Genomic DNA, 25,595 nt, shown 5'->3' on the forward strand with positions numbered 1-25,595 from the left:
GTGTAGGTGTGAGTGTGTTGTGTGGATGGTGTGGGTGTGAGTGTGATGTGTGGATGGTGTGTGTGTGAGGGTGGTGAGTGGATGGTGTGGGTGTGAGGGTGGTGTGTGGATGGTGTGGGTGTGAGTGTGGATGGTGTGGGTGTGAGTGTGTTCTGTCGATGGTGTGGGTGTGAGTGTGGTGTGTGGATGGTGTGGGAGTGAGGGTGGTGTGTGGATGGTGTGGGTGTGAGTGTGGTGTGTGGATGGTGTGGGTGTGAGGATAGTGTGGTTTTGAGGGTGGTGTGTGGATGGTGTGGGTGTGAGGATAGTGTGGTTTTGAGGGTGGTGTGTGGATGGTGTGGGTGTGAGTGTGGATGGTGTGGATGTAAGTGTGGTATGTGGATGGTGTGGGTGTGAGTGTGGTGTGTGGATGGTGTGGGTATGAGTGTGGTGTGTGGATGGAGTGGGTGTGAGGGTGGTGTGTGGATGGTGTGGGTGTGCGTGTGGATGGTGTGGGTGTGAGGGTGGTGTGTGGATGTTGTGGGGGTGAGGGTGGTGTGTGGATGGTGTGGGTGTGAGTGTGGATGGTGTGTGTGTGAGTGTGTTTTGTGGATGGTGTGGGTGTGTGGGTGGTGTGTGGATGGTGTGGGTGTGAGTGTGGTGTGTGGATGGTGTGGGTGTGAGTGTGGTGTGTGGATGGTGTGGGTGTGTGGGTGGTGTGTGGATGGTGTGAGTGTGGGTGTGGATGGTGTGGGTGGTGTCGGTGTGAGTGTGGTGTGTGGGTGGTGTGGGTGTGAGTGTGGTGTGTGGATGGTGTGTGTGTGTGGGTGGTGTGTGGATGGTGCGGGTGTGAGCGTGGATGGTGAGGTTGTGTATGAGTTGTGAGGATGGTGTGGGTGTGAGTGTGAGTGTGGATGGTGTGGGTGTGAGGGTGGTGTGTGGATGGTGTGGGTGTGAGTGTGGTGTATGGATGGTGGGTGTGTGAGTGTGGTGTGTGGATGGTGTGTGTGTGAGTGTGGTGTGTGGATGGTGTGGGTGTAGGTGTGAATGTGGTGTGAGGATGGTGTGGGTGTGGGTGTGAGTGTGGTGTGTGGATGGTGTGCGTGTGGGTGTGAGTGTGTTGTGTGGATGGTGTGGGTGTGAGTGTGATGTGTGGATGGTGTGGGTGTGAGGGTGGTGAGTGGATGGTGTGGGTGTGAGGGTGGTGTGTGGATGGTGTGGGTGTGAGTGTGGATGGTGTGGGTTTGAGTGTGTTGTGTGGATGGTGTGGGTGTGAGTGTGGTGTGTGGATGGTGTGGGTGTGAGGGTGGTGTGTGGATGGTGTGGGTGTGAGTGTGGTGTGTGGATGGTGTGGGTGTGAGGATAGTGTGATTTTGAGGGTGGTGTGTGGTTGGTGTGGGTGTGAGTGTGGTGTGTGGATGGTGTGGGTGTGAGTGTGGATGGTGTGGATGTGAGTGTGGTATGTGGATGGTGTGGGTGTGAGTGTGGTGTGTGGATGGTGTGGGTATGAGTGTGGTGTGTGGATGGAGTGGGTGTGAGGGTGGTGTGTGGATGGTGTGGGTGTGCGTGTGGATGGTGTGGGTGTGAGGGTGGTGTGTGGATGTTGTGGGGGTGAGGGTGGTGTGTGGATGGTGTGGGTGTGAGTGTGGATGGTGTGGGGTGAGGGTGGTGTGTAAATGGTGTGGGTGTGAGTGTGGATGGTGTGAGTGTGAGTGTGGTGTGTGGATGGTGTGGGTGTGAGTATGGTGTGTGGATGATGTGGGTATGAGGTTGGTGTGTGAATGGTGTGGGTGTGAGTGTGGATGGTGTGGGTGTGAGTGTGGATGGTGTGGGTGTGAATGTGGATGGTGTGGGTGTGAGGGTGGTGTGTGGATGGTGTGGGTGTGAGTGTGGTGTGTGGATGGTGTGGGTGTGAGAGTGGTGTGTGAATGGTGTGGGTGTGAGTGTGGATGGTGTGGGTGTGAGTGTGGTGTGTGGAAGGTGTGGGTGTGAGTGTGGTGTGTGGATGGTGTGGGTGTGTGGGTGGTGTGTGGATGGTGTGGGTGTGAGTGTGGATGGTGTGGGTGTGAGTGTGTTATATGGATGGTGTGGGTGTGTGGGTGGTGTGTGGATGGTGTGGGTGTGAGTGTGGTGTGTGGATGGTGTGGGTGTGAGTGTGGTGTGTGGATGGATGGGTGTGTGGGTGGTGTGTGGATGGTGTGGGTGTGAGTGTGGATGGTGTGGGTGTGAGTGTGCTGTGTGGATGGTGTCGGTGTGAGTGTGGTGTGTGGATGGTGTGGGTGTGAGTGTGGTGTGTGGATGGTATGTGTGTGAGTGTGGATGGTGTGGGTGTGAGTGTGGTGTGTGGATGGTGTGGGTGTGAGTGTGGTGTGTGGATGGTGTGGGTGTGTGGGTGGTGTGTAGATGGTGTGGGTGTGAGTGTGGATGGTGTGGGTGTGAGTGAGTTGTGTGGATGGTGTGGGTGTGAGGGTGGTGTGTGGATGGTGTGGGTGTGAGTGTGGTGTGTGGATGGTGTGGGTGTGAGGATAGTGTGGGTGTGAGGGTGGTGTGTGTTTGGTGTGGGTGTGAGTGTGGTGTGTGGATGGTGTGGGTGTGAGTGTGGATGGTGTGGATGTGAGTGTGGTATGTGGATGGTGTGGGTGTGAGTGTGGTGTGTGGATGGTGTGGGTATGAGTGTGGTGTGTGGATGGAGTGGGTGTGAGGGTGGTGTGTGGATGGTGTGGGTGTGAGTGTGGTGTGTGGATGTTGTGGGGGTGAGGGTGGTGTGTGGATGGTGTGGGTGTGAGTGTGGATGGTGTAGGTGTGAGGGTGGTGTGTAAATGGTGTGGGTGTGAGTGTGGATGGTGTGAGTGTGAGTATGGTGTGTGGATGGTGTGGGTGTGAGTGTGGTGTGTGGATGATGTGGGTGTGAGTGTGGTGTGTGGATGGTGTGGGTGTGAGGATAGTGTGGGTGTGAGTGTGGATGGTGTGGGTGTGAATGTGGATGGTGTGGGTGTGAGTGTGGTGTGTGGATGGTGTAGGTGTGAGTGTGGTGTGTGGATGGTGTGGGTGTGAGAGTGGTGTGTGAATGGTGTGGGTGTGAGTGTGGATGGTGTGGGTGTGAGTGTGGTGTGTGGATGGTGTGGGTGTGAGTGTGGTGTGTGGATGGTGTGGGTGTGTGGGTGGTGTGTGGATGGTGTTGGTGTGATTGTGGTGTGTGGATGGTGTGGGTGTGAAGGTGGATGGTGTGGGTGTGAGGCTGGTGTGTGGATGGTGTGGGTGCGAGGGTGGTGTGTGGATGGTGTGGGTGTGAGTGTGGTGTGTGGATGGTGTGGGTGTCAGTGTGGATGGTGTGGGTATGAGGCTGGTGTGTGGATGGTGTGGGTGTGAGGGTGGTGTGTGGATGGTGTGGGTGTGAGGGTGGTGTGTGGATGGTGTGGGTGTGAGTGTGGTGTATGGATGGTGTGGGTGTGAGTGTGGATGGTGTGGGTGTGAGGGTGGTGTGTGGATGGTGTGGATGGTGTGTGGATGATGTGGGTTTGAGTGTGGTGTGTGGATGGTGTGGGTGTGAGTGTGGTATGTGGATGGTGTGGGTGTGAGTGTGGTGTGTGGATGGTGTGGGTGTGTGGGTGGTGTGTGGATGGTGTGAGTGTGAGTGTGGATGGTGTGGGTGGTGTCGGTGTGAGTGTGGTGTGTGGGTGGTGTGGGTGTGAGTGTGGTGTGTGGATGGTGTGTGTGTGTGGGTGGTGTGTGGATGGTGTGGGTGTGAGCGTGGATGGTGAGGTTGTGTATGATTTGTGTGGATGGTGTGGGTGTGAGTGTGAGTGTGGATGGTGTGGGTGTGAGGGTGGTGTGTGGATGGTGTGGGTGTGAGTGTGGTGTATGGATGGTGTGGGTGTGAGTGTGGTGTGTGGATGGTGTGTGTGTGAGTGTGGTGTGTGGATGGTGTGGGTGTAGGTGTGAGTGTGGTGTGAGGATGGTGTGGGTGTGGGTGTGAGTGTGGTGTGTGGATGGTGTGTGTGTGAGTGTGGTGTGTGGATGGTGTGGGTGTAGGTGTGAGTGTGTTGTGTGGATGGTGTGGGTGTGAGTGTGATGTGTGGATTGTGTGTGTGTGAGGGTGGTGAGTGGATGGTGTGGGTGTGAGGGTGGTGTGTGGATGGTGTGGGTGTGAGTGTGGATGGATGGGTGTGAGTGTGTTCTGTGGATGGTGTGGGTGTGTGTGTGGTGTGTGGATGGTGTGGGTGTGAGGGTGGTGTGTGGATGGTGTGGGTGTGAGTGTGGTGTGTGGATGGTGTGGGTGTGAGGATAGTGTGGTTTTGAGGGTGGTGTGTGGTTGGTGTGGGTGTGAGTGTGGTGTGTGGATGGTGTGGGTGTGAGTGTGGATGGTGTGGATGTAAGTGTGGTATGTGGATGGTGTGGGTGTGAGTGTGGTGTGTGGATGGTGTGGGTATGAGTGTGGTGTGTGGATGGAGTGGGTGTGAGGGTGGTGTGTGCATGGTGTGGGTGTGCGTGTGGATGGTGTGGGTGTGAGGGTGGTGTGTGGATGTTGTGGGGGTGAGGGTGGTGTGTGGATGGTGTGGGTGTGAGTGTGGATGGTGTGGGTGTGAGGGTGGTGTGTAAATGGTGTGGGTGTGAGTGGGGATGGTGTGAGTGTGAGTGTGGTGTGTGGATGGTGTGGGTGTGAGTGTGGTGTGTGGATGATGTGGGTATGAGATTGGTGTGTGGATGGTGTGGGTGTGAGTGTGGATGGTGTGGGTGTGAATGTGGATGGTGTGGGTGTGAGGGTGGTGTGTGGATGGTGTGGGTGTGAGTGTGGTGTGTGGATGGTGTGGGTGTGAGAGTGGTGTGTGAATGGTGTGGGTGTGAGTGTGGATGGTGTGGGTGTGAGTGTGGTGTGTGGATGGTGTGGGTGTGAGTGTGGTGTGTGGATGGTGTGGGTGTGTGGGTGGTGTGTGGATGGTGTGGGTGTGAGTGTGGATGGTGTGGGTGTGAGTGTGTTGTATGGATGGTGTGGGTGTGTGGGTGGTGTGTGGATGGTGTGGGTGTGAGTGTGGTGTGTGGATGGTGTGGGTGTGAGTGTGGTGTGTGGATGGTGTGGGTGTGAGTGTGGTGTGTGGATGGTGTGGGTGTGAGTGTGGATGGTGTGGGTGTGAGTGTGGTGTGTGGATGGTGTGGGTGTGAGTGTGGTGTGTGGATGGTGTGGGTGTGTGGGTGGTGTGTAGATGGTGTGGGTGTGAGTGTGGATGGTGTGGGTGTGAGTGAGTTGTGTGGATGGTGTGGGTGTGAGTGTGAGTGTGGATGGTGTGGGTGTGAGGGTGGTGTGTGGATGGTGTGGGTGTGAGGGTGGTGTGTGGATGGTGTGGGTGTGAGTGTGGTGTGTGGATGGTGTGGGTGTGAGGATAGTGTGGGTGTGAGGGTGGTGTGTGGTTGGTGTGGGTGTGAGTGTGGTGTGTGGATGGTGTGGGTGTGAGTGTGGATGGTGTGGATGTGAGTGTGGTATGTGGATGGTGTGGGTGTGAGTGTGGATGGTGTGGATGTGAGTGTGGTATGTGGATGGTGTGGGTGTGAGTGTGGTGTGTGGATGGTGTGGGTATGAGTGTGGTGTGTGGATGGTGTGGGTGTGAGGGTGGTGTGTAAATGGTGTGGGTGTGAGTGTGGATGGTGTGAGTGTGAGTGTGGTGTGTGGATGGTGTGGGTGTGAGTGTGGTGTGTGGATGATGTGGGTATGAGGTTGGTGTGTGGATGGTGTGGGTGTGAGTGTGGATGGTGTGGGTGTGAATGTGGATGGTGTGGGTGTGAGGGTGGTGTGTGGATGGTGTGGGTGTGAGTGTGGTGTGTGGATGGTGTGGGTGTGAGAGTGGTGTGTGAATGGTGTGGGTGTGAGTGTGGATGGTGTGGGTGTGAGTGTGGTGTGTGGATGGTGTGGGTGTGAGTGTGGTGTGTGGATGGTGTGGGTGTGTGGGTGGTGTGTGGATGGTGTGGGTGTGAGTGTGGATGGTGTGGGTGTGAGTGTGTTGTATGGATGGTGTGGGTGTGTGGGTGGTGTGTGGATGGTGTGGGTGTGAGTGTGGTGTGTGGATGGTGTGGGTGTGAGTGTGGTGTGTGGATGGATGGGTGTGTGGCTGGTGTGTGGATGGTGTGGGTGTGAGTGTGGATGGTGTGGGTGTGAGTGTGCTGTGTGGATGGTGTCGGTGTGAGTGTGGTGTGTGGATGGTGTGGGTGTGAGTGTGGTGTGTGGATGGTGTGGGTGTGAGTGTGGATGGTGTGGGTGTGAGTGTGGTGTGTGGATGGTGTGGGTGTGAGTGTGGTGTGTGGATGGTGTGGGTGTGTGGGTGGTGTGTAGATGGTGTGGGTGTGAGTGTGGATGGTGTGGGTGTGAGTGAGTTGTGTGGATGGTGTGGGTGTGAGTGTGAGTGAGGATGGTGTGGGTGTGAGGGTGGTGTGTGGATGGTGTGGGTGTGAGTGTGGTGTATGGATGGTGTGGGTGTGGGTGTGAGTGTGGATGGTGTGGGTGTGAGGGTGGTGTGTGGATGGTGTGGGAGTGAGTGTGTTGTGTGGATGGTGTGGGTGTGAGTGTGGTGTGTGGATGGTATGGGTGTGAGTGTGGTATGTGGCTCGTGAGAGTGTGAGTGTGGATGGTGTGGGTGTGAGTGTGGTGTGTGGATGGTGTGGGTGTGAGTGTGGTGTGTGGATGGTGTGGGTGTGTGTGTGGTGTGTGGATGGTGTGGGTGTGTGTGTGCTGTGTGGATGGTGTGTGGATGGTGTGGGTGTGAGGGTGGATGGTGTGGGTGTGAGTGTGGTGTGTGGATGGTGTGGGTGTGAGGGTGGATGGTGTGGGAGTGAGGGTGGTGTGTGGATAGTGTGGCTGTGAGGGTGGTGTGTGGATGGTGTGGGTGTGAGTGTGGATGGTGTGGGTGTGAGGATTGTGTATGGATGGTGTGGGTGTGAGTGTGGATGGAGTGGGTGTGAGTGTGGTGTGTGGATGGTGTGGGTGTGAGTGTGTTGTGTGGATGGTGTGGGTGTGAGTGTGTTGTGTTGATGGTGTGGGTGTGAGTGTGGATTGTGTGGGTGTGAGAGTGGTGTGTGGATGGTGCGGGTGTGAGTGTGGATGGTGTGGGTGTGAGTGTGGTGTGTGGATGGTGTGGGTGTGAGTGTGGTGTGTGGATGGTGTGGGTGTGAGTGTGTTGTGTGGATGGTGTGGGTGTGAGTGTAGATGATGTGGGTGTGCGGGTGGTGTGTGGATGATGTGGGTGTGAGTGTGGTGTGTGGATGGTGTGGGTGTGAGTGTGGTGTGTGGATGGTGTGGGTGTGAGAGTGGTGTGTGGATGGTGTGGGTGTGAGTGTGAGTGTGAATGGTGTGGTTGTGAGGGTGGTGTGTGGATGGTGTGGGTGTCAGTGTGGTGTATGGATGGTGTGGGTGTGAGTGTGGTGTGTGGATGGTGTGGGTGTGAGTGTGGTGTGTGGATGGTGTGGGTGTAGGTGTGAGTGTGGTGTGAGGATGGTGTGGGTGTGGGTGTGAGTGTGGTGTGTGGATGGTGTGCGTGTGGGTGTGGGTGTGAAGGTGGATGGTGTGGGTGTGAGTGTGATGTGTGGATGGTGTGGGTGTGAGGGTGGTGAGTGGATGGGGTGGGTGTGAGGGTGGTGTGTGGATGGTGTGGGTGTGAGTGTGGATGGTCTGGGTGTGAGTGTGTTGTGTGGATGGTGTGGGTGTGAGTGTGGTGTGTGGATGGTGTGGGTGTGAGGGTGGTGTGTGGATGGTGTTGGTGTGAGGGTGGTGTGTGGATGGTGTCGGTGTGAGTGTGGTGTGTGGATGGTGTGGGTGTGCGTGTGGATGGTGTGGGTGTGAGGGTGGTGTGTGGATGTTGTGGGGGTGAGGGTGGTGTGTGGATGGTGTGGGTGTGAGTGTGGATGGTGTGGGTGTGAGGGTGGTGTGTAAATGGTGTGGGTGTGAATGGGGATGGTGTGAGTGTGAGTGTGGTGTGTGGATGGTGTGGGTGTGAGTGTGGTGTGTGGATGATGTGGGTATGAGGTTGGTGTGTGGATGGTGTGGGTGTGAGTGTGGATGGTGTGGGTGTGAATGTGGATGGTGTGGGTGTGAGGGTGGTGTGTGGATGGTGTGGGTGTGAGTGTGGTGTGTGGATGGTGTGGGTGTGAGAGTGGTGTGTGAATGGTGTGGGTGTGAGTGTGGATGGTGTGGGTGTGAGTGTGGTGTGTGGATGGTGTGGGTGTGAGTGGTGTGTGGATGGTGTGGGTGTGTGGGTGGTGTGTGGATGGTGTGGGTGTGAGTGTGGATGGTGTGGGTGTGAGTGTGTTGTATGGATGGTGTGGGTGTGTGGGTTGTGTGTGGATGGTGAGGGTGTGAGTGTGGTGTGTGGATGGTGTGGGTGTGAGTGTGGTGTGTGGATGGATGGGTGGGTGGGTGGTGTGTGGATGGTGTGGGTGTGAGTGTGGATGGTGTGGGTGTGAGTGTGCTGTGTGGATGGTGTCGATGTGAGTGTGGTGTGTGGATGGTGTGGGTGTGAGTGTGGTGTGTGGATGGTGTGGGTGTGAGTGTGGATGGTGTGGGTGTGAGTGTGGTGTGTGGATGGTGTGGGTGTGAGTGTGGTGTGTGGATGGTGTGGGTGTGTGGGTGGTGTGTAGATGGTGTGTGTGTGAGTATGGATGGTGTGGGTGTGAGTGAGTTGTGTGGATGGTGTGGGTGTGAGTGTGAGTGTGGATGGTGTGGGTGTGAGGGTGGTGTGTGGATGGTGTGGGTGTGAGTGTGGTGTATGGATGGTGTGGGTGTGGGTGTGAGTGTGAATGGTGTGGGTGTGAGGGTGGTGTGTGGATGGTGTGGGAGTGAGTGTGTTGTGTGGATGGTGTGGGTGTGAGTGTGGTGTGTGGATGGTGTGGGTGTGAGTGTGGTGTGTGGATGGTGTGGGTGTGTGTGTGGTGTGTGGATGGTGTGGGTGTGAGTGTGCTGTGTGGATGGTGTGTGGATGGTGTGGGTGTGAGGGTGGATGGTGTGGGTGTGAGTGTGGTGTGTGGATGGTGTGGGTGTGAGGGTGGATGGTGTGGGAGTGAGGGTGGTGTGTGGATAGTGTGGCTGTGAGGGTGGTGTGTGGATGGTGTGGGTGTGAGTGTGGATGGTGTGGGTGTGAGGGTTGTGTATGGATGGTGTGGGTGTGAGTGTGGATGGAGTGGGTGTGAGTGTGGTGTGTGGATGGTGTGGGTGTGAGTGTGTTGTGTGGATGGTGTGGGTGTGAGTGTGTTGTGTTGATGGTGTGGGTGTGAGTGTGGATTGTGTGGGTGTGAGAGTGGTGTGTGGATGGTGCGGGTGTGAGTGTGGATGGTGTGGGTGTGAGTGTGGTGTGTGGATGGTGTGGGTGTGAGTGTGGTGTGTGGATGGTGTGGGTGTGAGTGTGTTGTGTGGATGGTGTGGGTGTGAGTGTAGATGATGTGGGTGTGCGGGTGGTGTGTGGATGATGTGGGTGTGAGTGTGGTGTGTGGATGGTGTGGGTGTGAGTGTGGTGTGTGGATGGTGTGGGTGTGAGAGTGGTGTGTGGATGGTGTGGGTGTGAGTGTGAGTGTGAATGGTGTGGGTGTGAGGGTGGTGTGTGGATGGTGTGGGTGTCAGTGTGGTGTATGGATGGTGTGGGTGTGAGTGTGGTGTGTGGATGGTGTGGTTTTGAGTGTGGTGTGTGGATGGTGTGGGTGTAGGTGTGAGTGTGGTGTGAGGATGGTGTGGGTGTGGGTGTGAGAGTGGTGTGTGGATGGTGTGCGTGTGAGTGTGGTGTGTGGATGGTGTGGGTGTGAGGATAGTGTGGGTGTGAGTGTGGATGGTGTGGGTGTGAATGTGGATGGTGTGGGTGTGAGTGTGGTGTGTGGATGGTGTAGGTGTGAGTGTGGTGTGTGGATGGTGTGGGTGTGAGAGTGGTGTGTGAATGGTGTGGGTGTGAGTGTGGATGGTGTGGGTGTGAGTGTGGTGTGTGGATGGTGTGGGTGTGAGTGTGGTGTGTGGATGGTGTGGGTGTGTGGGTGGTGTGTGGATGGTGTGGGTGTGATTGTGGTGTGTGGATGGTGTGGGTGTGAAGGTGGATGGTGTGGGTGTGAGGCTGGTGTGTGGATCGTGTGGGTGCGAGGGTGGTGTGTGGATGGTGTGGGTGTGAGTGTGGTGTGTGGATGGTGTGGGTGTCAGTGTGGATGGTGTGGGTATGAGGCTGGTGTGTGGATGGTGTGGGTGTGAGGGTGGTGTGTGGATGGTGTGGGTGTGAGGGTGGTGTGTGGATGGTGTGGGTGTGAGTGTGGTGTATGGATGGTGTGGGTGTGAGTGTGGATGGTGTGGGTGTGAGGGTAGTGTGTGGATGGTGTGGATGGTGTGTGGATGATGTGGGTTTGAGTGTGGTGTGTGGATGGTGTGGGTGTGAGTGTGGTATGTGGATGGTGTGGGTGTGAGTGTGGTGTGTGGATGGTGTGGGTGTGTGGGTTGTGTGTGGATGGTGTGAGTGTGAATGTGGATGGTGTGGGTGGTGTCGGTGTGAGTGTGGTGTGTGGGTGGTGTGGGTGTGAGTGTGGTGTGTGGATGGTGTGTGTGTGTGGGTGGTGTGTGGATGGTGTGGGTGTGAGCGTGGATGGTGAGGTTGTGTATGATTTGTGTGGATGGTGTGGGTGTGAGTGTGAGTGTGGATGGTGTGGGTGTGAGTGTGGTGTGTGGATGGTGTGTGTGTGAGTGTGGTGTGTGGATGGTGTGGGTGTAGGTGTGAGTGTGGTGTGAGGATGGTGTGGGTGTGGGTGTGAGTGTGGTGTGTGGATGGTGTGTGTGTGAGTGTGGTGTGTGGATGGTGTGGGTGTAGGTGTGAGTGTGTTGTGTGGATGGTGTGGGTGTGAGTGTGATGTGTGGATGGTGTGTGTGTGAGGGTGGTGAGTGGATGGTGTGGGTGTGAGGGTGGTGTGTGGATGGTGTGGGTGTGAGTGTGGATGGTGTGGGTGTGAGTGTGTTCTGTCGATGGTGTGGGTGTGAGTGTGGTGTGTGGATGGTGTGGGAGTGAGGGTGGTGTGTGGATGGTGTGGGTGTGAGTGTGGTGTGTGGATGGTGTGGGTGTGAGGATAGTGTGGTTTTGAGGGTGGTGTGTGGATGGTGTGGGTGTGAGGATAGTGTGGTTTTGAGGGTGGTGTGTGGATGGTGTGGGTGTGAGTGTGGATGGTGTGGATGTAAGTGTGGTATGTGGATGGTGTGGGTGTGAGTGTGGTGTGTGGATGGTGTGGGTATGAGTGTGGTGTGTGGATGGAGTGGGTGTGAGGGTGGTGTGTGGATGGTGTGGGTGTGCGTGTGGATGGTGTGGGTGTGAGGGTGGTGTGTGGATGTTGTGGGGGTGAGGGTGGTGTGTGGATGGTGTGGGTGTGAGTGTGGATGGTGTGTGTGTGAGTGTGTTTTGTGGATGGTGTGGGTGTGTGGGTGGTGTGTGGATGGTGTGGGTGTGAGTGTGGTGTGTGGATGGTGTGGGTGTGAGTGTGGTGTGTGGATGGTGTGGGTGTGTGGGTGGTGTGTGGATTGTGTGAGTGTGGGTGTGGATGGTGTGGGTGGTGTCGGTGTGAGTGTGGTGTGTGGGTGGTGTGGGTGTGAGTGTGGTGTGTGGATGGTGTGTGTGTGTGGGTGGTGTGTGGATGGTGCGGGTGTGAGCGTGGATGGTGAGGTTGTGTATGAGTTGTGAGGATGGTGTGGGTGTGAGTGTGAGTGTGGATGGTGTGGGTGTGAGGGTGGTGTGTGGATGGTGTGGGTGTGAGTGTGGTGTATGGATGGTGGGTGTGTGAGTGTGGTGTGTGGATGGTGTGTGTGTGAGTGTGGTGTGTGGATGGTGTGGGTGTAGGTGTGAATGTGGTGTGAGGATGGTGTGGGTGTGGGTGTGAGTGTGGTGTGTGGATGGTGTGCGTGTGGGTGTGAGTGTGTTGTGTGGATGGTGTGGGTGTGAGTGTGATGTGTGGATGGTGTGGGTGTGAGGGTGGTGAGTGGATGGTGTGGGTGTGAGGGTGGTGTGTGGATGGTGTGGGTGTGAGTGTGGATGGTGTGGGTTTGAGTGTGTTGTGTGGATGGTGTGGGTGTGAGTGTGGTGTGTGGATGGTGTGGGTGTGAGGGTGGTGTGTGGATGGTGTGGGTGTGAGTGTGGTGTGTGGATGGTGTGGGTGTGAGGATAGTGTGATTTTGAGGGTGGTGTGTGGTTGGTGTGGGTGTGAGTGTGGTGTGTGGATGGTGTGGGTGTGAGTGTGGATGGTGTGGATGTGAGTGTGGTATGTGGATGGTGTGGGTGTGAGTGTGGTGTGTGGATGGTGTGGGTATGAGTGTGGTGTGTGGATGGAGTGGGTGTGAGGGTGGTGTGTGGATGGTGTGGGTGTGCGTGTGGATGGTGTGGGTGTGAGGGTGGTGTGTGGATGTTGTGGGGGTGAGGGTGGTGTGTGGATGGTGTGGGTGTGAGTGTGGATGGTGTGGGGTGAGGGTGGTGTGTAAATGGTGTGGGTGTGAGTGTGGATGGTGTGAGTGTGAGTGTGGTGTGTGGATGGTGTGGGTGTGAGTATGGTGTGTGGATGATGTGGGTATGAGGTTGGTGTGTGAATGGTGTGGGTGTGAGTGTGGATGGTGTGGGTGTGAGTGTGGATGGTGTGGGTGTGAATGTGGATGGTGTGGGTGTGAGGGTGGTGTGTGGATGGTGTGGGTGTGAGTGTGGTGTGTGGATGGTGTGGGTGTGAGAGTGGTGTGTGAATGGTGTGGGTGTGAGTGTGGATGGTGTGGGTGTGAGTGTGGTGTGTGGAAGGTGTGGGTGTGAGTGTGGTGTGTGGATGGTGTGGGTGTGTGGGTGGTGTGTGGATGGTGTGGGTGTGAGTGTGGATGGTGTGGGTGTGAGTGTGTTATATGGATGGTGTGGGTGTGTGGGTGGTGTGTGGATGGTGTGGGTGTGAGTGTGGTGTGTGGATGGTGTGGGTGTGAGTGTGGTGTGTGGATGGATGGGTGTGTGGGTGGTGTGTGGATGGTGTGGGTGTGAGTGTGGATGGTGTGGGTGTGAGTGTGCTGTGTGGATGGTGTCGGTGTGAGTGTGGTGTGTGGATGGTGTGGGTGTGAGTGTGGTGTGTGGATGGTATGTGTGTGAGTGTGGATGGTGTGGGTGTGAGTGTGGTGTGTGGATGGTGTGGGTGTGAGTGTGGTGTGTGGATGGTGTGGGTGTGTGGGTGGTGTGTAGATGGTGTGGGTGTGAGTGTGGATGGTGTGGGTGTGAGTGAGTTGTGTGGATGGTGTGGGTGTGAGTGTGAGTGTGGATGGTGTGGGTGTGAGGGTGGTGTGTGGATGGTGTGGGTGTGAGGGTGGTGTGTGGATGGTGTGGGTGTGAGTGTGGTGTGTGGATGGTGTGGGTGTGAGGATAGTGTGGGTGTGAGGGTGGTGTGTGTTTGGTGTGGGTGTGAGTGTGGTGTGTGGATGGTGTGGGTGTGAGTGTGGATGGTGTGGATGTGAGTGTGGTATGTGGATGGTGTGGGTGTGAGTGTGGTGTGTGGATGGTGTGGGTATGAGTGTGGTGTGTGGATGGAGTGGGTGTGAGGGTGGTGTGTGGATGGTGTGGGTGTGAGTGTGGTGTGTGGATGTTGTGGGGGTGAGGGTGGTGTGTGGATGGTGTGGGTGTGAGTGTGGATGGTGTAGGTGTGAGGGTGGTGTGTAAATGGTGTGGGTGTGAGTGTGGATGGTGTGAGTGTGAGTATGGTGTGTGGATGGTGTGGGTGTGAGTGTGGTGTGTGGATGATGTGGGTGTGAGTGTGGTGTGTGGATGGTGTGGGTGTGAGGATAGTGTGGGTGTGAGTGTGGATGGTGTGGGTGTGAATGTGGATGGTGTGGGTGTGAGTGTGGTGTGTGGATGGTGTAGGTGTGAGTGTGGTGTGTGGATGGTGTGGGTGTGAGAGTGGTGTGTGAATGGTGTGGGTGTGAGTGTGGATGGTGTGGGTGTGAGTGTGGTGTGTGGATGGTGTGGGTGTGAGTGTGGTGTGTGGATGGTGTGGGTGTGTGGGTGGTGTGTGGATGGTGTTGGTGTGATTGTGGTGTGTGGATGGTGTGGGTGTGAAGGTGGATGGTGTGGGTGTGAGGCTGGTGTGTGGATGGTGTGGGTGCGAGGGTGGTGTGTGGATGGTGTGGGTGTGAGTGTGGTGTGTGGATGGTGTGGGTGTCAGTGTGGATGGTGTGGGTATGAGGCTGGTGTGTGGATGGTGTGGGTGTGAGGGTGGTGTGTGGATGGTGTGGGTGTGAGGGTGGTGTGTGGATGGTGTGGGTGTGAGTGTGGTGTATGGATGGTGTGGGTGTGAGTGTGGATGGTGTGGGTGTGAGGGTGGTGTGTGGATGGTGTGGATGGTGTGTGGATGATGTGGGTTTGAGTGTGGTGTGTGGATGGTGTGGGTGTGAGTGTGGTATGTGGATGGTGTGGGTGTGAGTGTGGTGTGTGGATGGTGTGGGTGTGTGGGTGGTGTGTGGATGGTGTGAGTGTGAGTGTGGATGGTGTGGGTGGTGTCGGTGTGAGTGTGGTGTGTGGGTGGTGTGGGTGTGAGTGTGGTGTGTGGATGGTGTGTGTGTGTGGGTGGTGTGTGGATGGTGTGGGTGTGAGCGTGGATGGTGAGGTTGTGTATGATTTGTGTGGATGGTGTGGGTGTGAGTGTGAGTGTGGATGGTGTGGGTGTGAGGGTGGTGTGTGGATGGTGTGGGTGTGAGTGTGGTGTATGGATGGTGTGGGTGTGAGTGTGGTGTGTGGATGGTGTGTGTGTGAGTGTGGTGTGTGGATGGTGTGGGTGTAGGTGTGAGTGTGGTGTGAGGATGGTGTGGGTGTGGGTGTGAGTGTGGTGTGTGGATGGTGTGTGTGTGAGTGTGGTGTGTGGATGGTGTGGGTGTAGGTGTGAGTGTGTTGTGTGGATGGTGTGGGTGTGAGTGTGATGTGTGGATTGTGTGTGTGTGAGGGTGGTGAGTGGATGGTGTGGGTGTGAGGGTGGTGTGTGGATGGTGTGGGTGTGAGTGTGGATGGATGGGTGTGAGTGTGTTCTGTGGATGGTGTGGGTGTGTGTGTGGTGTGTGGATGGTGTGGGTGTGAGGGTGGTGTGTGGATGGTGTGGGTGTGAGTGTGGTGTGTGGATGGTGTGGGTGTGAGGATAGTGTGGTTTTGAGGGTGGTGTGTGGTTGGTGTGGGTGTGAGTGTGGTGTGTGGATGGTGTGGGTGTGAGTGTGGATGGTGTGGATGTAAGTGTGGTATGTGGATGGTGTGGGTGTGAGTGTGGTGTGTGGATGGTGTGGGTATGAGTGTGGTGTGTGGATGGAGTGGGTGTGAGGGTGGTGTGTGCATGGTGTGGGTGTGCGTGTGGATGGTGTGGGTGTGAGGGTGGTGTGTGGATGTTGTGGGGGTGAGGGTGGTGTGTGGATGGTGTGGGTGTGAGTGTGGATGGTGTGGGTGTGAGGGTGGTGTGTAAATGGTGTGGGTGTGAGTGGGGATGGTGTGAGTGTGAGTGTGGTGTGTGGATGGTGTGGGTGTGAGTGTGGTGTGTGGATGATGTGGGTATGAGATTGGTGTGTGGATGGTGTGGGTGTGAGTGTGGATGGTGTGGGTGTGAATGTGGATGGTGTGGGTGTGAGGGTGGTGTGTGGATGGTGTGGGTGTGAGTGTGGTGTGTGGATGGTGTGGGTGTGAGAGTGGTGTGTGAATGGTGTGGGTGTGAGTGTGGATGGTGTGGGTGTGAGTGTGGTGTGTGGATGGTGTGGGTGTGAGTGTGGTGTGTGGATGGTGTGGGTGTGTGGGTGGTGTGTGGATGGTGTGGGTGTGAGTGTGGATGGTGTGGGTGTGAGTGTGTTGTATGGATGGTGTGGGTGTGTGGGTGGTGTGTGGATGGTGTGGGTGTGAGTGTGGTGTGTGGATGGTGTGGGTGTGAGTGTGGTGTGTGGATGGTGTGGGTGTGAGTGTGGTGTGTGGATGGTGTGGGTGTGAGTGTGGATGGTGTGGGTGTGAGTGTGGTGTGTGGATGGTGTGGGTGTGAGTGTGGTGTGTGGATGGTGTGGGTGTGTGGGTGGTGTGTAGATGGTGTGGGTGTGAGTGTGGATGGTGTGGGTGTGAGTGAGTTGTGTGGATGGTGTGGGTGTGAGTGTGAGTGTGGATGGTGTGGGTGTGAGGGTGGTGTGTGGATGGTGTGGGTGTGAGGGTGGTGTGTGGATGGTGTGGGTGTGAGTGTGGTGTGTGGATGGTGTGGGTGTGAGGATAGTGTGGGTGTGAGGGTGGTGTGTGGTTGGTGTGGGTGTGAGTGTGGTGTGTGGATGGTGTGGGTGTGAGTGTGGATGGTGTGGATGTGAGTGTGGTATGTGGATGGTGTGGGTGTGAGTGTGGATGGTGTGGATGTGAGTGTGGTATGTGGATGGTGTGGGTGTGAGTGTGGTGTGTGGATGGTGTGGGTATGAGTGTGGTGTGTGGATGGTGTGGGTGTGAGGGTGGTGTGTAAATGGTGTGGGTGTGAGTGTGGATGGTGTGAGTGTGAGTGTGGTGTGTGGATGGTGTGGGTGTGAGTGTGGTGTGTGGATGATGTGGGTATGAGGTTGGTGTGTGGATGGTGTGGGTGTGAGTGTGGATGGTGTGGGTGTGAATGTGGATGGTGTGGGTGTGAGGGTGGTGTGTGGATGGTGTGGGTGTGAGTGTGGTGTGTGGATGGTGTGGGTGTGAGAGTGGTGTGTGAATGGTGTGGGTGTGAGTGTGGATGGTGTGGGTGTGAGTGTGGTGTGTGGATGGTGTGGGTGTGAGTGTGGTGTGTGGATGGTGTGGGTGTGTGGGTGGTGTGTGGATGGTGTGGGTGTGAGTGTGGATGGTGTGGGTGTGAGTGTGTTGTATGGATGGTGTGGGTGTGTGGGTGGTGTGTGGATGGTGTGGGTGTGAGTGTGGTGTGTGGATGGTGTGGGTGTGAGTGTGGTGTGTGGATGGATGGGTGTGTGGCTGGTGTGTGGATGGTGTGGGTGTGAGTGTGGATGGTGTGGGTGTGAGTGTGCTGTGTGGATGGTGTCGGTGTGAGTGTGGTGTGTGGATGGTGTGGGTGTGAGTGTGGTGTGTGGATGGTGTGGGTGTGAGTGTGGATGGTGTGGGTGTGAGTGTGGTGTGTGGATGGTGTGGGTGTGAGTGTGGTGTGTGGATGGTGTGGGTGTGTGGGTGGTGTGTAGATGGTGTGGGTGTGAGTGTGGATGGTGTGGGTGTGAGTGAGTTGTGTGTATGGTGTGGGTGTGAGTGTGAGTGAGGATGGTGTGGGTGTGAGGGTGGTGTGTGGATGGTGTGGGTGTGAGTGTGGTGTATGGATGGTGTGGGTGTGGGTGTGAGTGTGGATGGTGTGGGTGTGAGGGTGGTGTGTGGATGGTGTGGGAGTGAGTGTGTTGTGTGGATGGTGTGGGTGTGAGTGTGGTGTGTGGATGGTATGGGTGTGAGTGTGGTATGTGGCTCGTGAGAGTGTGAGTGTGGATGGTGTGGGTGTGAGTGTGGTGTGTGGATGGTGTGGGTGTGAGTGTGGTGTGTGGATGGTGTGGGTGTGTGTGTGGTGTGTGGATGGTGTGGGTGTGTGTGTGCTGTGTGGATGGTGTGTGGATGGTGTGGGTGTGAGGGTGGATGGTGTGGGTGTGAGTGTGGTGTGTGGATGGTGTGGGTGTGAGGGTGGATGGTGTGGGAGTGAGGGTGGTGTGTGGATAGTGTGGCTGTGAGGGTGGTGTGTGGATGGTGTGGGTGTGAGTGTGGATGGTGTGGGTGTGAGGATTGTGTATGGATGGTGTGGGTGTGAGTGTGGATGGAGTGGGTGTGAGTGTGGTGTGTGGATGGTGTGGGTGTGAGTGTGTTGTGTGGATGGTGTGGGTGTGAGTGTGTTGTGTTGATGGTGTGGGTGTGAGTGTGGATTGTGTGGGTGTGAGAGTGGTGTGTGGATGGTGCGGGTGTGAGTGTGGATGGTGTGGGTGTGAGTGTGGTGTGTGGATGGTGTGGGTGTGAGTGTGGTGTGTGGATGGTGTGGGTGTGAGTGTGTTGTGTGGATGGTGTGGGTGTGAGTGTAGATGATGTGGGTGTGCGGGTGGTGTGTGGATGATGTGGGTGTGAGTGTGGTGTGTGGATGGTGTGGGTGTGAGTGTGGTGTGTGGATGGTGTGGGTGTGAGAGTGGTGTGTGGATGGTGTGGGTGTGAGTGTGAGTGTGAATGGTGTGGTTGTGAGGGTGGTGTGTGGATGGTGTGGGTGTCAGTGTGGTGTATGGATGGTGTGGGTGTGAGTGTGGTGTGTGGATGGTGTGGGTGTGAGTGTGGTGTGTGGATGGTGTGGGTGTAGGTGTGAGTGTGGTGTGAGGATGGTGTGGGTGTGGGTGTGAGTGTGGTGTGTGGATGGTGTGCGTGTGGGTGTGGGTGTGAAGGTGGATGGTGTGGGTGTGAGTGTGATGTGTGGATGGTGTGGGTGTGAGGGTGGTGAGTGGATGGGGTGGGTGTGAGGGTGGTGTGTGGATGGTGTGGGTGTGAGTGTGGATGGTCTGGGTGTGAGTGTGTTGTGTGGATGGTGTGGGTGTGAGTGTGGTGTGTGGATGGTGTGGGTGTGAGGGTGGTGTGTGGATGGTGTTGGTGTGAGGGTGGTGTGTGGATGGTGTCGGTGTGAGTGTGGTGTGTGGATGGTGTGGGTGTGCGTGTGGATGGTGTGGGTGTGAGGGTGGTGTGTGGATGTTGTGGGGGTGAGGGTGGTGTGTGGATGGTGTGGGTGTGAGTGTGGATGGTGTGGGTGTGAGGGTGGTGTGTAAATGGTGTGGGTGTGAATGGGGATGGTGTGAGTGTGAGTGTGGTGTGTGGATGGTGTGGGTGTGAGTGTGGTGTGTGGATGATGTGGGTATGAGGTTGGTGTGTGGATGGTGTGGGTGTGAGTGTGGATGGTGTGGGTGTGAATGTGGATGGTGTGGGTGTGAGGGTGGTGTGTGGATGGTGTGGGTGTGAGTGTGGTGTGTGGATGGTGTGGGTGTGAGAGTGGTGTGTGAATGGTGTGGGTGTGAGTGTGGATGGTGTGGGTGTGAGTGTGGTGTGTGGATGGTGTGGGTGTGAGTGGTGTGTGGATGGTGTGGGTGTGTGGGTGGTGTGTGGATGGTGTGGGTGTGAGTGTGGATGGTGTGGGTGTGAGTGTGTTGTATGGATGGTGTGGGTGTGTGGGTTGTGTGTGGATGGTGAGGGTGTGAGTGTGGTGTGTGGATGGTGTGGGTGTGAGTGTGGTGTGTGGATGGATGGGTGGGTGGGTGGTGTGTGGATGGTGTGGGTGTGAGTGTGGATGGTGTGGGTGTGAGTGTGCTGTGTGGATGGTGTCGATGTGAGTGTGGTGTGTGGATGGTGTGGGTGTGAGTGTGGTGTGTGGATGGTGTGGGTGTGAGTGTGGATGGTGTGGGTGTGAGTGTGGTGTGTGGATGGTGTGGGTGTGAGTGTGGTGTGTGGATGGTGTGGGTGTGTGGGTGGTGTGTAGATGGTGTGTGTGTGAGTATGGATGGTGTGGGTGTGAGTGAGTTGTGTGGATGGTGTGGGTGTGAGTGTGAGTGTGGATGGTGTGGGTGTGAGGGTGGTGTGTGGATGGTGTGGGTGTGAGTGTGGTGTATGGATGGTGTGGGTGTGGGTGTGAGTGTGAATGGTGTGGGTGTGAGGGTGGTGTGTGGATGGTGTGGGAGTGAGTGTGTTGTGTGGATGGTGTGGGTGTGAGTGTGGTGTGTGGATGGTGTGGGTGTGAGTGTGGTGTGTGGATGGTGTGGGTGTGTGTGTGGTGTGTGGATGGTGTGGGTGTGAGTGTGCTGTGTGGATGGTGTGTGGATGGTGTGGGTGTGAGGGTGGATGGTGTGGGTGTGAGTGTGGTGTGTGGATGGTGTGGGTGTGAGGGTGGATGGTGTGGGAGTGAGGGTGGTGTGTGGATAGTGTGGCTGTGAGGGTGGTGTGTGGATGGTGTGGGTGTGAGTGTGGATGGTGTGGGTGTGAGGGTTGTGTATGGATGGTGTGGGTGTGAGTGTGGATGGAGTGGGTGTGAGTGTGGTGTGTGGATGGTGTGGGTGTGAGTGTGTTGTGTGGATGGTGTGGGTGTGAGTGTGTTGTGTTGATGGTGTGGGTGTGAGTGTGGATTGTGTGGGTGTGAGAGTGGTGTGTGGATGGTGCGGGTGTGAGTGTGGATGGTGTGGGTGTGAGTGTGGTGTGTGGATGGTGTGGGTGTGAGTGTGGTGTGTGGATGGTGTGGGTGTGAGTGTGTTGTGTGGATGGTGTGGGTGTGAGTGTAGATGATGTGGGTGTGCGGGTGGTGTGTGGATGATGTGGGTGTGAGTGTGGTGTGTGGATGGTGTGGGTGTGAGTGTGGTGTGTGGATGGTGTGGGTGTGAGAGTGGTGTGTGGATGGTGTGGGTGTGAGTGTGAGTGTGAATGGTGTGGGTGTGAGGGTGGTGTGTGGATGGTGTGGGTGTCAGTGTGGTGTATGGATGGTGTGGGTGTGAGTGTGGTGTGTGGATGGTGTGGTTTTGAGTGTGGTGTGTGGATGGTGTGGGTGTAGGTGTGAGTGTGGTGTGAGGATGGTGTGGGTGTGGGTGTGAGAGTGGTGTGTGGATGGTGTGCGTGTGGGTGTGGGTGTGAAGGTGGATGGTGTGGGTGTGAGTGTGATGTGTGGATGGTGTGGGTGTGAGGGTGGTGAGTGGATGGGGTGGGTGTGAGGGTGGTGTGTGGATGGTGTGGGTGTGAGTGTGGATGGTCTGGGTGTGAGTGTGTTGTGTGGATGGTGTGGGTGTGAGTGTGGTGTGTGGATGGTGTGGGTGTGAGGGTGGTTTGTGGATGGTGTTGGTGTGAGGGTGGTGTGTGGATGGTGTGGGTGTGAGTGTGGTGTGTGGATGGTGTGGGTGTGAGAATAGTGTGGGTGTGAGGATGGTGTGTGGTTGGTGTCAGTGTGAGTGTGGATGGTGTGGGTGTGAGTGAGTTGTGTGGATGGTGTGGGTGTGAGTGTGAGTGTGGATGGTGTGGGTGTGAGGGTGGTGTGTGGATGGTGTGGGTGTGAGTGTGGTGTATGGATGGTGTGGGTGTGGGTGTGAGTGTGGATGGTGTGGGTGTGAGGGAGGTGTGTGGATGGTGTGGGAGTGAGTGTGTTGTGTGGATGGTGTGGGTGTGAGTGTGGTGTGTGGATGGTATGGGTGTGAGTGTGGTATGTGGATCGTGAGAGTGTGAGTGTGGATGGTGTGGGTGTGAGTGTGGTGTGAGGATGGTGTGGGTGTGAGTGTGGTGTGTGGATGGTGTGGGTGTGTGTGTGGTGTGTGGATGGTGTGGGTGTCAGTGTGCTGTGTGGATGGTGTGTGGATGGTGTGGGTGTGAGGGTGGATGGTGTGGGTGTGAGTGTGGTGTGTGGATGGTGTGGGTGTGAGGGTGGATGGTGTGGGAGTGAGGGTGGTGTGTGGATAGTGTGGCTGTGAGGGTGGTGTGTGGATGGTGTGGGTGTGAGTGTGGATGGTGTGGGTGTGAGGGTTGTGTATAGATGGTGTGGGTGTGAGTGTGGATGGAGTGGGTGTGAGTGTGGTGTGTGGATGGTGTGGGTGTGAGTGTGTTGTGTGGATGGTGTGGGTGTGAGTGTATTGTGTTGATGGTGTGGGTGTGAGTGTGGATTGTGTGGGTGTGAGAGTGGTGTGTGGATGGTGCGGGTGTGAGTGTGGATGGTGTGGGTGTGAGTGAGGTGTGTGGATGGTGTGGGTGTGAGTGTGGTGTGTGGATGGTGTGGGTGTGAGTGTGTTGTGTGGATGGTGTGGGTGTGAGTGTAGATGATGTGGGTGTGCGGGTGGTGTGTGGATGATGTGGGTGTGAGTGTGGTGTGTGGATGGTGTGGGTGTGAGTGTGGTGTGTGGATGGTGTGGGTGTGAGAGTGGTGTGTGGATGGTGTGGGTGTGAGTGTGAGTGTGAATGGTGTGGGTGTGAGGGTGGTGTGTGGATGGTGTGGGTGTCAGTGTGGTGTATGGATGGTGTGGGTGTGAGTGTGGTGTGTGGATGGTGTGGGTGTGAGTGTGGTGTGTGGATGGTGTGGGTGTAGGTGTGAGTGTGGTGTGTGGATGGTGTGCGTGTGGGTGTGGGTGTGAATGTGGATGGTGTGGGTGCGAGTGTGATGTGTGGATGGTGTGGGTGTGAGGGTGGTGAGTGGATCGGGTGGGTGTGAGGGTGGTGTGTGGATGGTGTGGGTGTGAGTGTGGATGGTCTGGGTGTGAGTGTGTTGTGTGGATGGTGTGGGTGTGAGTGTGGTGTGTGGATGGTGTGGGTGTGAGGGTGGTGTGTGGATGGTGTGGGTGTGAGTGTGGTGTGTGGATGATGTGGGTATGAGGTTGGTGTGTGGATGGTGTGGGTGTGAGTGTGGATGGTGTGGGTGTGAATGTGGATGGTGTGGGTGTGAGGGTGGTGTGTGGATGGTGTGGGTGTGAGTGTGGTGTGTGGATGGTGTGGGTGTGAGAGTGGTGTGTCAATGGTGTGGGTGTGAGTGTGGATGGTGTGGGTGTGAGTGTGGTGTGTGGATGGTGTGGGTGTGAGTGTGGTGTGTGGATGGTGTGGGTGTGTGGGTGGTGTGTGGATGGTGTGGGTGTGAGTGTGGATGGTGTGGGTGTGAGTGTGTTGTATGGATGGTGTGGGTGTGTGGGTGGTGTGTGGATGGTGTGGGTGTGAGTGTGGTGTGTGGATGGTGTGGGTGTGAGTGTGGTGTGTGGATGGATGGGTGTGTGGGTGGTGTGTGGATGGTGTGGGTGTGAGTGTGGATGGTGTGGGTGTGAGTGTGCTGTGTGGATGGTGTTGGTGTGAGTGTGGTGTGTGGATGGAGTGGGTGTGAGTGTGGTGTGTGGATGGTGTGGGTGTGAGTGTGGATGGTGTGGGTGTGAGTGTGGTGTGTGGATGGTGTGGGTGTGAGTGTGGTGTGTGGATGGTGTGGGTGTGTGGGTGGTGTGTAGATGGTGTGGGTGTGAGTGTGGATGGTGTGGGTGTGAGTGAGTTGTGTGGATGGTGTGCGTGTGAGTGTGAGTGTGGATGGTGTGGGTGTGAGGGTGGTGTGTGGATGGTGTGGGTGTGAGTGTGGTGTATGGATGGTGTGGGTGTGGGTGTGAGTGTGGATGGTGTGGGTGTGAGGGTGGTGTGTGGATGGTGTGGGAGTGAGTGTGTTGTGTGGATGGTGTGGGTGTGAGTGTGGTGTGTGGATGGTATGGGTGTGAGTGTGGTATGTGGATCGTGAGAGTGTGAGTGTGGATGGTGTGGGTGTGAGTGTGGTGTGTGGATGGTGTGGGTGTGAGTGTGGTGTGTGGATGGTGTGGGTGTGTGTGTGGTGTGTGGATGGTGTGGGTGTGAGTGTGCTGTGTGGATGGTGTGTGGATGGTGTGGGTGTGAGGGTGGATGGTGTGGGTGTGAGTGTGGTGTGTGGATGGTGTGGGTGTGAGGGTGGATGGTGTGGGAGTGAGGGTGGTATGTGGATAGTGTGGCTGTGAGGGTGGTGTGTGGATGGTGTGGGTGTGAGTGTGGATGGTGTGGGTGTGAGGGTTGTGTATGGATGGTGTGGGTGTGAGTGTGGATGGAGTGGGTGTGAGTGTGGTGTGTGGATGGTGTGGGTGTGAGTGTGTTGTGTGGATGGTGTGGGTGTGAATGTGTTGTGTTGATGGTGTGGATGTGAGTGTGGATTGTGTGGGTGTGAGAGTGGTGTGTGGATGGTGCGGGTGTGAGTGTGGATGGTGTGGGTGTGAGTGTGGTGTGTGGATGGTGTGGGTGTGAGTGTGGTGTGTGGATGGTGTGGGTGTGAGTGTGTTGTGTGGATGGTGTGGGTGTGAGTGTAGATGATGTGGGTGTGCGGGTGGTGTGTGGATGATGTGGGTGTGAGTGTGGTGTGTGGATGGTGTGGGTGTGAGTGTGGTGTGTGGATGGTGTGGGTGTGAGAGTGGTGTGTGGATGGTGTGGGTGTGAGTGTGAGTGTGAATGGTGTGGGTGTGAGGGTGGTGTGTGGATGGTGTGGGTGTCAGTGTGGTGTATGGATGGTGTGGGTGTGAGTGTGGTGTGTGGATGGTGTGGGTGTGAGTGTGGTGTGTGGATGGTGTGGGTGTAGGTGTGAGTGTGGTGTGAGGATGGTGTGGGTGTGGGTGTGAGTGTGGTGTGTGGATGGTGTGCGTGTGGGTGTGGGTGTGAAGGTGGATGGTGTGGGTGTGAGTGTGATGTGTGGATGGTGTGGGTGTGAGGGTGGTGAGAGGATGGGGTGGTTTTACGGTGGTGTGTGGATGGTGTGGGTGTGAGTGTGGGTGGTCTGGGTGTGAGTGTGTTGTGTGGATGGTGTGGGTGTGAGTGTGGTGTGTGGATGGTGTGGGTGTGAGGGTGGTGTGTGGATGGTGTTGGTGTGAGGGTGGTGTGTGGATGGTGTGGGTGTGAGTGTGGTGTGTGGATGGTGTGGGTGTGAGAATAGTGTGGGTGTGAGGGTGGTGTGTGGTTGGTGTCAGTGTGAGTGTGGATGGTGTGGGTGTGAGTGAGTTTTGTGGATGGTGTGGGTGTGAGTGTGAGTGTGGATGGTGTGGGTGTGAGGGTGGTGTGTGGATGGTGTGGGTGTGAGTGTGGTGTATGGATGGTGTGGGTGTGGCTGTGAGTGTGGATGGTGTGGGTGTGAGGGTGGTGTGTGGATGGTGTGGGAGTGAGTGTGTTGTGTGGATGGTGTGGGTGTGAGTGTGGTGTGTGGATGGTATGGGTGTGAGTGTGGTATGTGGATCGTGAGAGTGTGAGTGTGGATGGTGTGGGTGTGAGTGTGGTGTGTGGATGGTGTGGGTGTGTGTGTGGTGTGTGGATGGTGTGGGTGTGAGTGTGCTGTGTGGATGGTGTGTGGATGGTGTGGGTGTGAGGGTGGATGGTGTGGGTGTGAGTGTGGTGTGTGGATGGTGTGGGTGTGAGGGTGGTGTGTGGATGGTGTGGGTGTGAGTGTGTTGTGTGGATGGTGTGGGTGTGAGTGTGTTGTGTTGATGGTGTGGGTGTGAGTGTGGATTGTGTGGGTGTGAGAGTGGTGTGTGGATGGTGCGGGTGTGAGTGTGGATGGTGTGGGTGTGAGTGTGGTGTGTGGATGGTGTGGGTGTAAGTGTGGTGTGCGGATGGTGTGGGTGTGAGTGTGTTGTGTGGATGGTGTGGGTGTGAGTGTAGATGATGTGGGTGTGCGGGTGGTGTGTGGATGATGTGGGTGTGAGTGTGGTGTGTGGATGGTGTGGGTGTGAGTGTGGTGTGTGGATGGTGTGGGTGTGAGAGTGGTGTGTGGATGGTGTGGGTGTGAGTGTGAGTGTGAATGGTGTGGGTGTGAGGGTGGTGTGTGGATGGTGTGGGTGTCAGTGTGGTGTATGGATGGTGTGGGTGTGAGTGTGGTGTGTGGATGGTGTGGTTTTGAGTGTGGTGTGTGGATGGTGTGGGTGTAGGTGTGAGTGTGGTGTGAGGATGGTGTGGGTGTGGGTGTGAGAGTGGTGTGTGGATGGTGTGCGTGTGGGTGTGGGTGTGAAGGTGGATGGTGTGGGTGTGAGTGTGATGTGTGGATGGTGTGGGTGTGAGGGTGGTGAGTGGATGGGGTGGGTGTGAGGGTGGTGTGTGGATGGTGTGGGTGTGAGTGTGGATGGTCTGGGTGTGAGTGTGTTGTGT

Source organism: Scyliorhinus torazame, chromosome 1 (assembly GCF_047496885.1).
Source record: "Scyliorhinus torazame isolate Kashiwa2021f chromosome 1, sScyTor2.1, whole genome shotgun sequence".
NCBI lineage: Eukaryota > Metazoa > Chordata > Chondrichthyes > Carcharhiniformes > Scyliorhinidae > Scyliorhinus > Scyliorhinus torazame.